This window comes from Mya arenaria, chromosome 11 (assembly GCF_026914265.1).
Source record: "Mya arenaria isolate MELC-2E11 chromosome 11, ASM2691426v1".
Lineage (NCBI taxonomy): Eukaryota > Metazoa > Mollusca > Bivalvia > Myida > Myidae > Mya > Mya arenaria.
The window spans coordinates 26,533,814-26,545,446 of NC_069132.1; positions in this window are offsets into that span (position 1 = coordinate 26,533,814).

Genomic DNA, 11,633 nt, shown 5'->3' on the forward strand with positions numbered 1-11,633 from the left:
AGTTAAATAACGAGAGTACTTCAAAAGGAATTTAATCTTATTTGTTCTATCTTAAATTCTGATTGTTTTGCTTCCATTACTACCTAAGAAAGATGAAAGTAATTATATATCTGAAAAGGGTTAGCATTAATGCATACGGCAATTTATTGCAACATATTCATTTTGAGTAATTACCTAAGTACATTTCTTGCTCTATAAATAAACCTATTTCAAATGTTGACCAGGTTTTTATTTCAACAAAATTTATGGGAGAATTCGTTTATTATTGAGTCAAAAACATGAACAATTTCGAGCCATGTCTGGGTGTTATGTGGTTAAACAAGTTGAGTGTGTTGAAGTTAAGTCTAGTCAATTCTTAAATATTTTCGAAAACTAGGGCCTGGTTTCTAATATTGAAGATTTTTTTTAATCCAAACGGAATACTGTAGTTTTTTTTATCATAACATTTCAATTCAAATCTGACATAACCATGCTACCTGCATGATAAGAGTTCGATGGCACAGCAAACAGATCGCGCGTCACGAAGGGTAAACATAGGAAATCCACCTTGTTCTGTGATATGTGTTTGTTTGTTCAAGGTAACAAGAACCCCAGGCGTGTTGAAACTTTGATGTCCATGAAAACAGTATTAACTTAAGATTTTGACTGCATTAAAATGATGCATTTTTGGTTGATTATAACCAAAAAAGTGAAGTATCCATTTTACTTTATATGAATATGGAGTAACATTGTTATTGCAATAACTACTGTTACATATAAGACATCCTGCATCATCCTTGGATGGTGAGTATTTACATATAAAAGGAACTAGATACCCGATGATAAAATTGCAAGAAAAAAGACAATTGTCAAATACTTACATATAATTGACCTCACTGTGTACGACGCATTGCATCTTACTGATTTATTACATCGCTTACGATCTGCGCATTTGTATCCTGAAATTTACTAGCGGCGTGAAGTTAGCGGCCTAGCGGCGTGAAGTTAGGGCCTGGTGGCCTAGCGGCCTAGCGGCCTGGCGTCCTAATTATTTTTTTCTATTTCCAAGCAATTGATAATGCGTTGATTTTTTTTAAACACTGATAAATCAAAGTTTTTTATTCATATAGTTCCATACCATTGTTTGGAAAAAGAAAAAAATAATTAGGCCGCTAGGCCGCTAACTTCACGCCGCTAGACCGCTAGGCCGCTAGGCCGCCAGGCCGCTAACTTCACGCCGCTAGGCCGCTAGGCCGCTAACTTCACGTACATAAATTTACTGGGGTTGTCTACCACGTGAATCCAAGTAAGTTTTAAAATAGCGTCGGTTTATTTATCTGTACTCATCTACATATATGATTTAAATGGGAAAGCATTATGCGCTATTTTAGATGAAACAGCAACATGACTGTTACGTTTATTCGTTCAATCATGTTAAATGATTATTATTGGCTTCATTCTTGCTTGCATTGACAATTCTATGTTTGTTTTGAGGACATATGGTGTTTTTGTCGAATTTTATTCCATCTTATGTATAGCCTTTAAGTATTTTTATTTAGATGTCAATAAATGGTCAGAATTTCTTGATACGTTTCTGTCCGCATGATTTAATAATGCAAATCTCAAAGGAAATTATGGTTTGTATGTGTGCACATAAAAACAGCAATATAACCCATTTCCAAGGCTCTCTGCATTCTACCAATTTTCGAACAAATCGCGAAAATACACCTTATAACGTTTGACTTTTACAAAAAAGATGTGGGTTCGAGCTACTGTCCATTGGAATATGAGCTAGAAACGCTATCGTGTTGCCTTTCTAATCTTGTCGCAAACAATTATCGTTAAACTAAATCATTTAAATAATCGGATAAGATGTTTGCGATTTTCACAACGACTAAGGTTTGAGTAGTCTTAAATAGATTGTGTTATTTACTTTCAGGAAATGGAGAGAAAGGTATCTGTTTTCCACCCTGTAAAGGCGCTGTTACCCTAAAACGTTAAATTCGTTGTTGTCTTTATTTAGTAAGTTTAATGTATTGTTAATACATTAAAATATAGTTAGGCTATATACCGTAGGCCTACAGATTTTAGTACCGCAATTCAAAAAAGGTATCGTCACATCTACCTTTCGAGATAACATGTTGAAAGAAGAATTAACGCGCCGGGGTTGCAAAATGGTACATATGGTGGTATGCAGTTTAAAATAGTGCGAATAAGACCACTTTATTTAAATTCGTAAGTAAGATTTTAACGTCAATTTGAATTTGAAATCTAGCCGAAGAATCTTGAATAAATCTTGCGCCGAGGGAAATAGATTATTATAGATAATCACGCAGAAAATGGAAAAGTGTTGACTAAAATACCCAGTCTTACATTACATAAAACAAGTAGTAAGAACATCCTCAGCTAACATCGGGTTTCATTTAATAAATTTTACACTAGCAATAAACTTGCGAGATGAAATCATTAATCCTAGTATATACAGGTTATCAGTAACTGTTATGAAACTAGCTTATTGTATCAAAACATACATATCAAGTTACGTTACCAGTTTTAAGATAATGACAGGCAACTATCGGTTAAAGTTTAGGGCCACTCAAAACACTTTTTGAATCAATTGTTATTGCCTGTGAAGAAAATGGAAAAAAGTAAAATCACGCTTGTCTCGCAACAACCTTTCAATGCTATCAGCGCTTTCATTTTACTTTTGCAGTCGAAACTAAGACGAATGTACCTTTTGCAGACCTTTAATTTTGATGCATCGATTCAAAGGGTTTTCGAAATTAATAAACGTAGTAGTTATCTTAATTGTAGTCATACCCTAACATTTATACGTGAAACTAAAAGTTAAAAATCTTCCACCACACTAGGTATGACTAGGCAGAGTTGACAAACTGTTTAGAAGTCACGAATGAACACGCTCTCATAAACCGGCAGTTATTATCATTCTTTTAAGGACAGGTAATTCACCAGTTATCATTTTCCAGCGACTACCTTACGTGTACGAATTAGGGAAATTGACGGAAGGCACGAAAGTAGTAATCACGGGAGTTTCAAAAAGAAACGCATCCAGGTAAGTCAACACTGTGGATGCTTCGGTGACTAATTTCTACTGTTTTGCTGTATCTGATTTAGTGTGCGTCCATATATACTAAGCACGAAAAGGAGCAATCGATAATTGAGTGTATTAAGATAATTAATTGCATTACTTGCCTTCATAATGACCCACGTTTTCGAATGGTCTCTTTTGGGGATCTGCCCAAAACGTCTTCTTTTATAAGAACATCTTGGGGCAATTGTATACAACTGAACAAATGATATTGTGGTTAGTTTGCACATGCAAAAATTGAATCGGTCAACAGTCAAAATTGGTTAAATGTTGACGAATCAATAAACATTTCGACTTACTTTAACCAAACCAAAGACTTTACCGGTTTTATTCAATTGGCAGCCATACTGTTCTCCATAATGTTCACGCAACCTGTGTCAATTACAATAACTTATGTAAGTTATTAATAACAACTTTTATCATTTATTTTCTTCTGGAGTGAAATTGGCCGACTTATAACAGTTATAGACTAACAAACACTTTATAGATTAGCAGGTGTAAAATTCTCAAACTCAAATTCTAAGGATTTGTGCAAATATCAGTCCAACACCAACTACTCTAATATTATTGTTAACACTCATGTTTTCCTTTTAAACAACGAAACATTATATCAATTAAACATAAATTATGTTTGTAACAATATTAAAACATGATCGAACGTGTTTACCCAACGCTATCCATTGTAGATTTAATATCAATTTCGAGAATACTGCCGATGGACCCGATTACTGCGACACTGCTTTTGTATTCGATGTTCGCTTTAACTTTGGGAAGAACAAAAAGGTTATTGTGAGGAATACAAGGCTGCATGGTGTTTGGGGAACGGAGGAGCGAAATGGAATGACATGGAGGCCGTTCCCTTTCGCTATTGACGAACCATTCCAGATAGAAGTTGTTGTCAAAAAGGAGGAATTTGAGGTAAAACATATTTTCAAGAGTTTTATGTGGCATTCACATCGAACGCACAATTTTAATAAGTCAAATCCGAAATATTGACGAAAACAATGGTATTGTCACACAAACAATTAAATATAACAGTGTTGCAACTAGAAGTACTATCAATGATCTCATTCCATTTTTCCTTTATAGTTTGGATGTATTGTGCATTTCCAAATATCGTGTATAGTTAAGCGTTTTTGGTATATTTATATGTTTAACCATATTATTGTATAAGTCTTTTCTAATCACAATAATCTGTTTCAGGTCGTGGTTGACGGTAAATCTTCTTGCCTGTACAAAAACCGGGTGTCACTGAATCAACTTGAAAGCAGTAGCTTTTTCAGAGTAGATGGTGATGCAGAGATTGAAAAAATTGCTGTGTATAATTAACCATTTGAACAGTTACGGGTCTTCCTACATAAACTAATTTCAGTATCTCAAAATATGACATAGAAATTGACACAAAATTCGTAATTTGTATTTCTGTGTCACCTAAAAGGCGGCACATAGGTAAAACTTGTGAAAAACACGCCAGAATCGTCGGTGTCGTTAGCAAAGACTGATGTGGATAATAATAAAGTTCTTTGATAATCCAATGATCTATGTAACAGTGTTTGATAATTATGTCCCTTTTTATTTAGCCCGCGTGTAGTGACAAACGTATAGGGATCATGCTGTCCGGTGTCTTAGTCATCATCCGCTGCGCAATACTTGGATGATATATTGAAAACTACAAGGGCAAACCGAGTAGTTAAAGTAACGGCAAATACCCTGTTCAAAGACACAATAATATTGCACTGAGGTAGAGACACACAGCGTACAAACAATACAAACAAAACACACAGGGATCAAAGTTGCTTATCATTATTTGTTGGGATTAATGCGTAGGAACGGTCATCGACACGTAAGTTTACTGGGGGGGGGGGGGGGGTTAAACAACATGTTATTTATGCATATCCATCACACTGTCTCGACCGAGTGCGATCAATGCATTGCACCATTAACTCTAGAGTTATGGATCTTAATTTGACAAAGGTTTATCAGTCCGCTCTATAACATGAGCATTTCTTATCTTATATTTCCAAACTTGGTTATAATTTGCAAGGGCATTCTAACCTCGAGAAGTGCGGAGTTATGACCATTGAATTTTCAAAATAATACCATATTCACTGTGTCCTTTTTCTTACTCAAGCATTTTATATAGAGCATTTCCCGAAAATGCTAAAATGTTCCGAACATACTTAAATGGACCCTGATGCTGTTCATATACACAGGTTGATTTAACAGTATGTTGGTCTTTCTAGAGGAAAGAAGAGCTTTAATTCGGCTGTGTTAAAGAATAACAGCAATCGCACATACAAGGGATGGCGTGACCAATGTCGTTGTATAGTAGTTTCGCAGCAGATATAGGATCTTCAACAGTAATATGCAAGGACGTGTCATCTGCAAAGAGAATAATAGGTGTCTCTAGAAGAACAATTTCGTTAATGTAGACTAAGAAAAGAAGGGACCGAAAATAGAACCTTCGACACTCCAGCAGATTCTGTGCCGTGGATGATGCAGAATGTTAAGACACGGTGCTCCCTTGCATCGCTGAGAAAGTATATAAGCAACGTTAGTGGGACACCTGACGTACCATTTGAAGGATAGAAGACTGTACGCCTTACGGGGTGAATCGCTTAAGACGTATCGCAGGATAATACACATTTCACTTCTGTTTTATCACCGTGAGCAAGACGGAAACAGTGATGCATAACAAGTTGATTTACGGGACCCAATTTCTCGAAACTTCTTAAGTCTCTTATAACAGGATTAAGCTAATCTCAGTATTTTTGTTGTTCTATAAAATGTGTTATATTAATTTCTTCAATAATTTTTAGAAATTATGTAGGAATAATCTGTACGATTATCAGAATAGACCATTTTCCATTTATCAAAATCCATTTTCAGTATGTATTTTGGCTAATTGAAATAAGCTTAAGAAGATTCGAGAAATTGGGGCCGGAAGATTTGTGCTTGACTGAAATGAGGTCAGAAAATCCGTCGCGCGTAAGAAGTTAAATATATACTCATTCACGAGTCTTTCTAAAACTTTCCTTAACACTGAAGAGAAATTTGCCTATACTTACCAACATCAAATGTCTTATGAATGATACATACATAAGCTCATTTCTAACGACGATGTACCTTTCCTGAACGTAGAGACCGTTAAAGATAAGGCAATTTCATTCACTGGTCCCCTAGGACTAAACTAAATTGATGAAATCCGGTCCATTTGTATTGGAACACTTTAGTTTAAGATCTAAATAAAATCTATAACGTCTTGAGAAGATGTTCCAAAAACAGATTGCGTGTCTGTCTCTGTAAAGTTAGTTAAGTGTCCTTCATTAATATTCAGGTTTGAATGAGAATGGAAGAAATTATTCAGCTTATTGGCCTTATCAGTGTTTGATTCAAAAACGTTGCTTTTATTGACTAGAGCTGGAAGTTGAAGTTTGATAGGAAAGATGGTCATACAGAACTGTTAAGAATATTCCAAAATAAGAATTGTTAATATGATTTGTTGAAGTTCTCAATGCGCAATTATGCAAAATATTTTGCTCAAAATATGCAAGCACGTATATCAGAAGATTTTTCTAGAATGGCTGACGCGGGAGGCTAGCGATAGGCTGACACCCACCACGTGACCACTGGTCACGGCTTGGAACGCTGATAAGCCAAGCACACACCACGTGACCACTGGTCACGGCGTGGAACGCTGAAAAGTCACGCTTTAGATGTAAACGGTTAAACCCGCACATTAAGCAAGGGATGATTCAGTTCAACCCGCAGATCCATAAAACATTTTATGTCAGCATAAAATTATATTAATGTATTGCTACTGAATAAGGAGAGGCTGGCCATGACAAGTTCAACTAAGTGGGAGACGTGAATAATAAACAACAGTCAGTGAAAAGGACATTTATTCAATGTTATACTAAATAATAAATACGAGTTTGACATCCTCGTAATATATTATTCACGACTAGCACATTGGGCGTCCAAATAACCGCCATAAGTGTAACCACACGACGCCCAAAGGGAGGAACGTTGGCATGGCCATAGGTGCTGTTAAGGATGATTAGCTTATGAAACTGGGAACCTAATCTGTGTGAATTCAATTTTAACATATACGAAAACATTTTAATTTATGTTTTCCTATATAACGTGAAAAAGCGATGTAGAAGATACAGACGGATTTCCCAGAACCGGGGCTTCCGCCCCGGCTTCACAATCCGAATTGTCATGTGACAGCAAAAGCCTAGTTCGTTTTGACACGTTTGAAGAGGTATCCGGAAAAGCTGTGGCGCTGGCCGTTTTCTTACTTCTAGGCCGTCCAGTCCGCCTCTCAGTTAACACCTTCTTATTTCGACCTGCAGTCAGGGCATGACGAGAGTTGTCTCGACTTGTTCCATGTAGTGGAATTGGTGCTTCTTTGTTAGTGTCTGTGTCGGGGCAGCAAGGACAACTAGATACTGCGGCAGCCTTACGTTTTTGACGCCGCATCTGAAAAATATCAAAACCTATAGAAAAGAAAATGTGGTTGCATTATGCACCGCACAAAGCAACAGAAAAAATGTCATGCTGCACCAAACAAGGTTGATCCGCGCTACAACGTGGTCGCAATGTGCACCGCACAAAGTCAAAAGATGTGCACAATGCACTAAATAAAAAGTTGACCCGCGCCACACCGTGGTCTCAATGTGCACCGCACAAGGTCAAAAAATGTGCACCGCACAAAATAAAAAAAGTTGACCCGCCCCACACCGTGGTCGCAATGTGCACCGATCAATGCCAAAAAATGTGCACAATGCACTAAATAAAAAGTTGACCCGCGCCACACCGTGGTCGCATTGTGCACCGCACAAGGTCAAAAATGTGCACCGCACTAAATAAGATTGACCCGCGACACACCGTGGTCGCAATGCGCACCGCACAAGGTCAAAAATGTGCACCGCACTAAAAAAAAAAGTTGACCCGCGCCACACCGTGGTCGCAATGTGCACCGCACAAGGTCAAAAATGTGCACCGCACTAAATAAGGTTGATCCGCGCCACACCGTGGTCGCATTGTGCACCGCACAAGGTCTAAAATGTGAAGACTGCAAAAAATAACAATGACCACACCGTGGTCACATTCCAAAGCCACCTGTGGACACCTTGTGCACCACACAGATAAGAACATGAGCATACCCCACTGAAAACAGTGAAATCATGCCGCACTGTGGTAACAAACAATATTATACAATTAATAAAACTGTAAAGATGTATTTTCAACTAATCAAACTGAAATATCAAGCATAAAGCTTATCGTAATGGAATATCATTGACGAAGTTGAATATTCTTCATAAATTAAAGAAATGCAAAGCTATTCCAAACTTTTGCGTAATGTACCAATCTAGTTATTGAAACATAAAAACGTAACTTGCGTATCACTTGACTGTGGTACGGAAGGCTGCAACTATGGCTGCCCGAAGATTTGACAAAAGTTTGAACTGCCCGTCTCTGGAAAGGTGGCAACCATCCGAACTGAAGTGTTTTGCCTTTGCCTCTGCCGACCAAAATCCATTGGATCGCCATAGATATGCACGACCAGGAAAACGGGAATGCAGATTGATGTGAAGTTGTATGTTCAAAGCATCCACTCGATCATTGAACCACTCAATGTCAACTGGGTAACGGATTTGCATAGATGCTGGACATCGATGTAACACTTGGCATACTATGGCCTGTGTAATGTTCAAAACAGAAAGTGCACTGTCAACTATATCACAAATTTGATTTGTAATGCCCTGCACGGTTAATTTAGAGTTATATACGTCATAAGTGCCAATCAGTAATATGAGAATATCCGGAGAAAAGTCGGCCACTGTTCCAATTTTAGTTTTGAGAACCGCTGCTGATGCCCCAGGAATGCCAGAGTACTGTATCATGAGCCGTCCGTGTAAACCTAATTGAAAATTAAGCGAATCCTCCTCGCGAATGAAAGTTCGAAGTCGAGATACAAAAGAATGTCCAAAAAATTGCACTTTCATAGGCGCGGCCATTTTAAATCGCTTATGTCCTTAAGACACACATATGGGTCAAAGAGGCTTACATCCACAGACTGAGTACTCCGTTTTCTAAATAGCGCAAACCGTACAATGTTTCACAACGTTAAAAGGCATCGGAAGGTTGCCACCACTATATTTTTAATCCAGTAATAGGACGAAGCAATTCCTATTAATAATGCGTAAAGTATATATATACCTTCGCACACAATATATCGGTAAAATTATGCAAAATATTTTGCTCAAAATATGCAAGCACGTATCTCAGAAGATTTTTATAGAATGCAAGACGCGGGAGGCTAGCGATAGGCTGACACCCACCACGTGACCACTGGTCACGGCTTGGAACGCTGATAAGCCAAGCACCCACCACGTGACCACTGGTCACGGCGTGGAACGCTGATAAACCACGCTTTAGATGTAAACGGTTAAACCCGCACATTTAGCAAGGGGTGATTCAGTTCAACCCGCAGATCCATAAAACATTTTATGTCGGCATAAAATTATATTTATGTTAAATATTTAGAGACGCAGCATTATAGGAAGATTATTCTTGCATACCGGACGTGTGTTTCTAGCACACCGGATAGGCATTTTCTGTGAATTTGGCCGTGCTAGAATATAAGTATCTTCCATGGCCGCTCCTGCGCGATGGTTGGGATGAACCTATCATACACGAGCGGCTATGGTAGATGCTTTTTCTCCGACCTCAGTTAAACAAAATAAAGTAAAAAATGATTCATTTTTCGCTAGAACTCGTTTGTGCTTAGTGAAAATAAATGCGTATTCATATGTGATAATTCGTGGTTGTCATTGATATGCGCGCAGTGATTCAGATTATGCTAATTATCAAATCGGTCTTTAAATAGTTCTGAGGAGAGTGCACCATTATTTCTTGAATTGAGCATGAACACTTTTTTATGGTGCCATTAGAAGCGAGAAATAATTAATTAGGATTTTAAACAGAACATAACAGAAATATTATTCGACTTAAGCATAAAAAGCTCATCGTCACAAAAATATGTATAGAAATAATGCATGGCATTTGACAATAAGAACATAAGTTCTACTAATAAATAAATCATAAGTTTGATATAAATATTGTGAGAGTGTGTATAATAATAACAAGAATGTTATTAATATTAAGGTATAATATGAAAAGGTAATGATTTCGGTGTTATATAAATCTATGTGAATTTCTCTCTTTATATAAATACTGCTCTACGTTAATTAATACAGCCGCAAGGTTCATGCTGCGTGGTACATACAACTTTGAAACAAGCTCAGTAGCAAAAAGTTTAAACATAGACAGGGTTTAGTGGCACTGGGTAAACGCCAAAGACATAGAACATAAAATCACAAACAAGAAACATAGAACAACAGCACAAAACTCCACAAACAGAAAAACAAAACAGACATCAACAACAACAAAAAACAACACGCACACAAAAGGAACAAGAATATTTGTACATCTTGTATGTCCTAAGGATCTACAGATTAAGTTTATGATACAATCAACATAACCAAGATGGAAAAAAACAGCAAATATTTATACTCTATTAAGGACTCACGTAATTTAAAAGGACTTATCACAGTAAAGCGCTAACTTCCTTAGGGTGGTTTGGTTTTTATCTTGCATTAAAACAATATATTTCATCAAACTCGTAGGAGTGTAATAATACTTCGGAATATATTGACGTCTAAGGTCCGCATATACTGGACATTTGAGGACGAAATAAAATTCGTCCTCAATATCATTTAAATTACAGAGTGAACATGTTTCTTCATTTCTAGGATTCTTATTGTGTCGACCTATTTCAATATTTAGTTTATGGGATGATAAGCGTAATTTGGATAAAATACTTCTATACTTTGTATTTTCTACAAGACTGAGATATGAGGATTGTTCAGAATTTGTCTGAATTTCTTTGAAAACATCTAGAGACGAAGGCAAGTCTATCCCAGACCTTCAATTGATGATACAAATATCTCTGTGTCTACTTTTTAATACGAGAACAAATACGTCCATTTTTACCGACTCAGGGTATAACCATTATTCATAAAGACCAGATAATTGGAGAATTTCCTTAACCTTTGATGCCCAGTTCGTAGAAGAATGATTTTCAACACTATAAATTTGATCCTGTAATATAACATTTAAAATGCAATTATCTTGCTTGACTATATGAAGTTTTAAGAAATATTTATCCATTCTTACATGCCTTTCGTTATACAGTGGGAACCTGCCCAACTCTCCATACAACGCCAAAGTTGTGGGTGACTGTTTTACATGTAATACCTATGTACAAAACTTTTTGTGAACTCTTTCTACCACGTCCGAATTTATATATCCCCAGACTTCAGAACCATAGTTAAGGACTTATAATACGTATGCATCAAAAAGACTAAACATTATATCTATTGGCACTTTAATATTACGGACTAGCGCCATCAAAGAGTGAAGTGATCTCAACCCCTTTCCAGCTTAAGTTTTTGTAGCTTGCATGAATGCGACG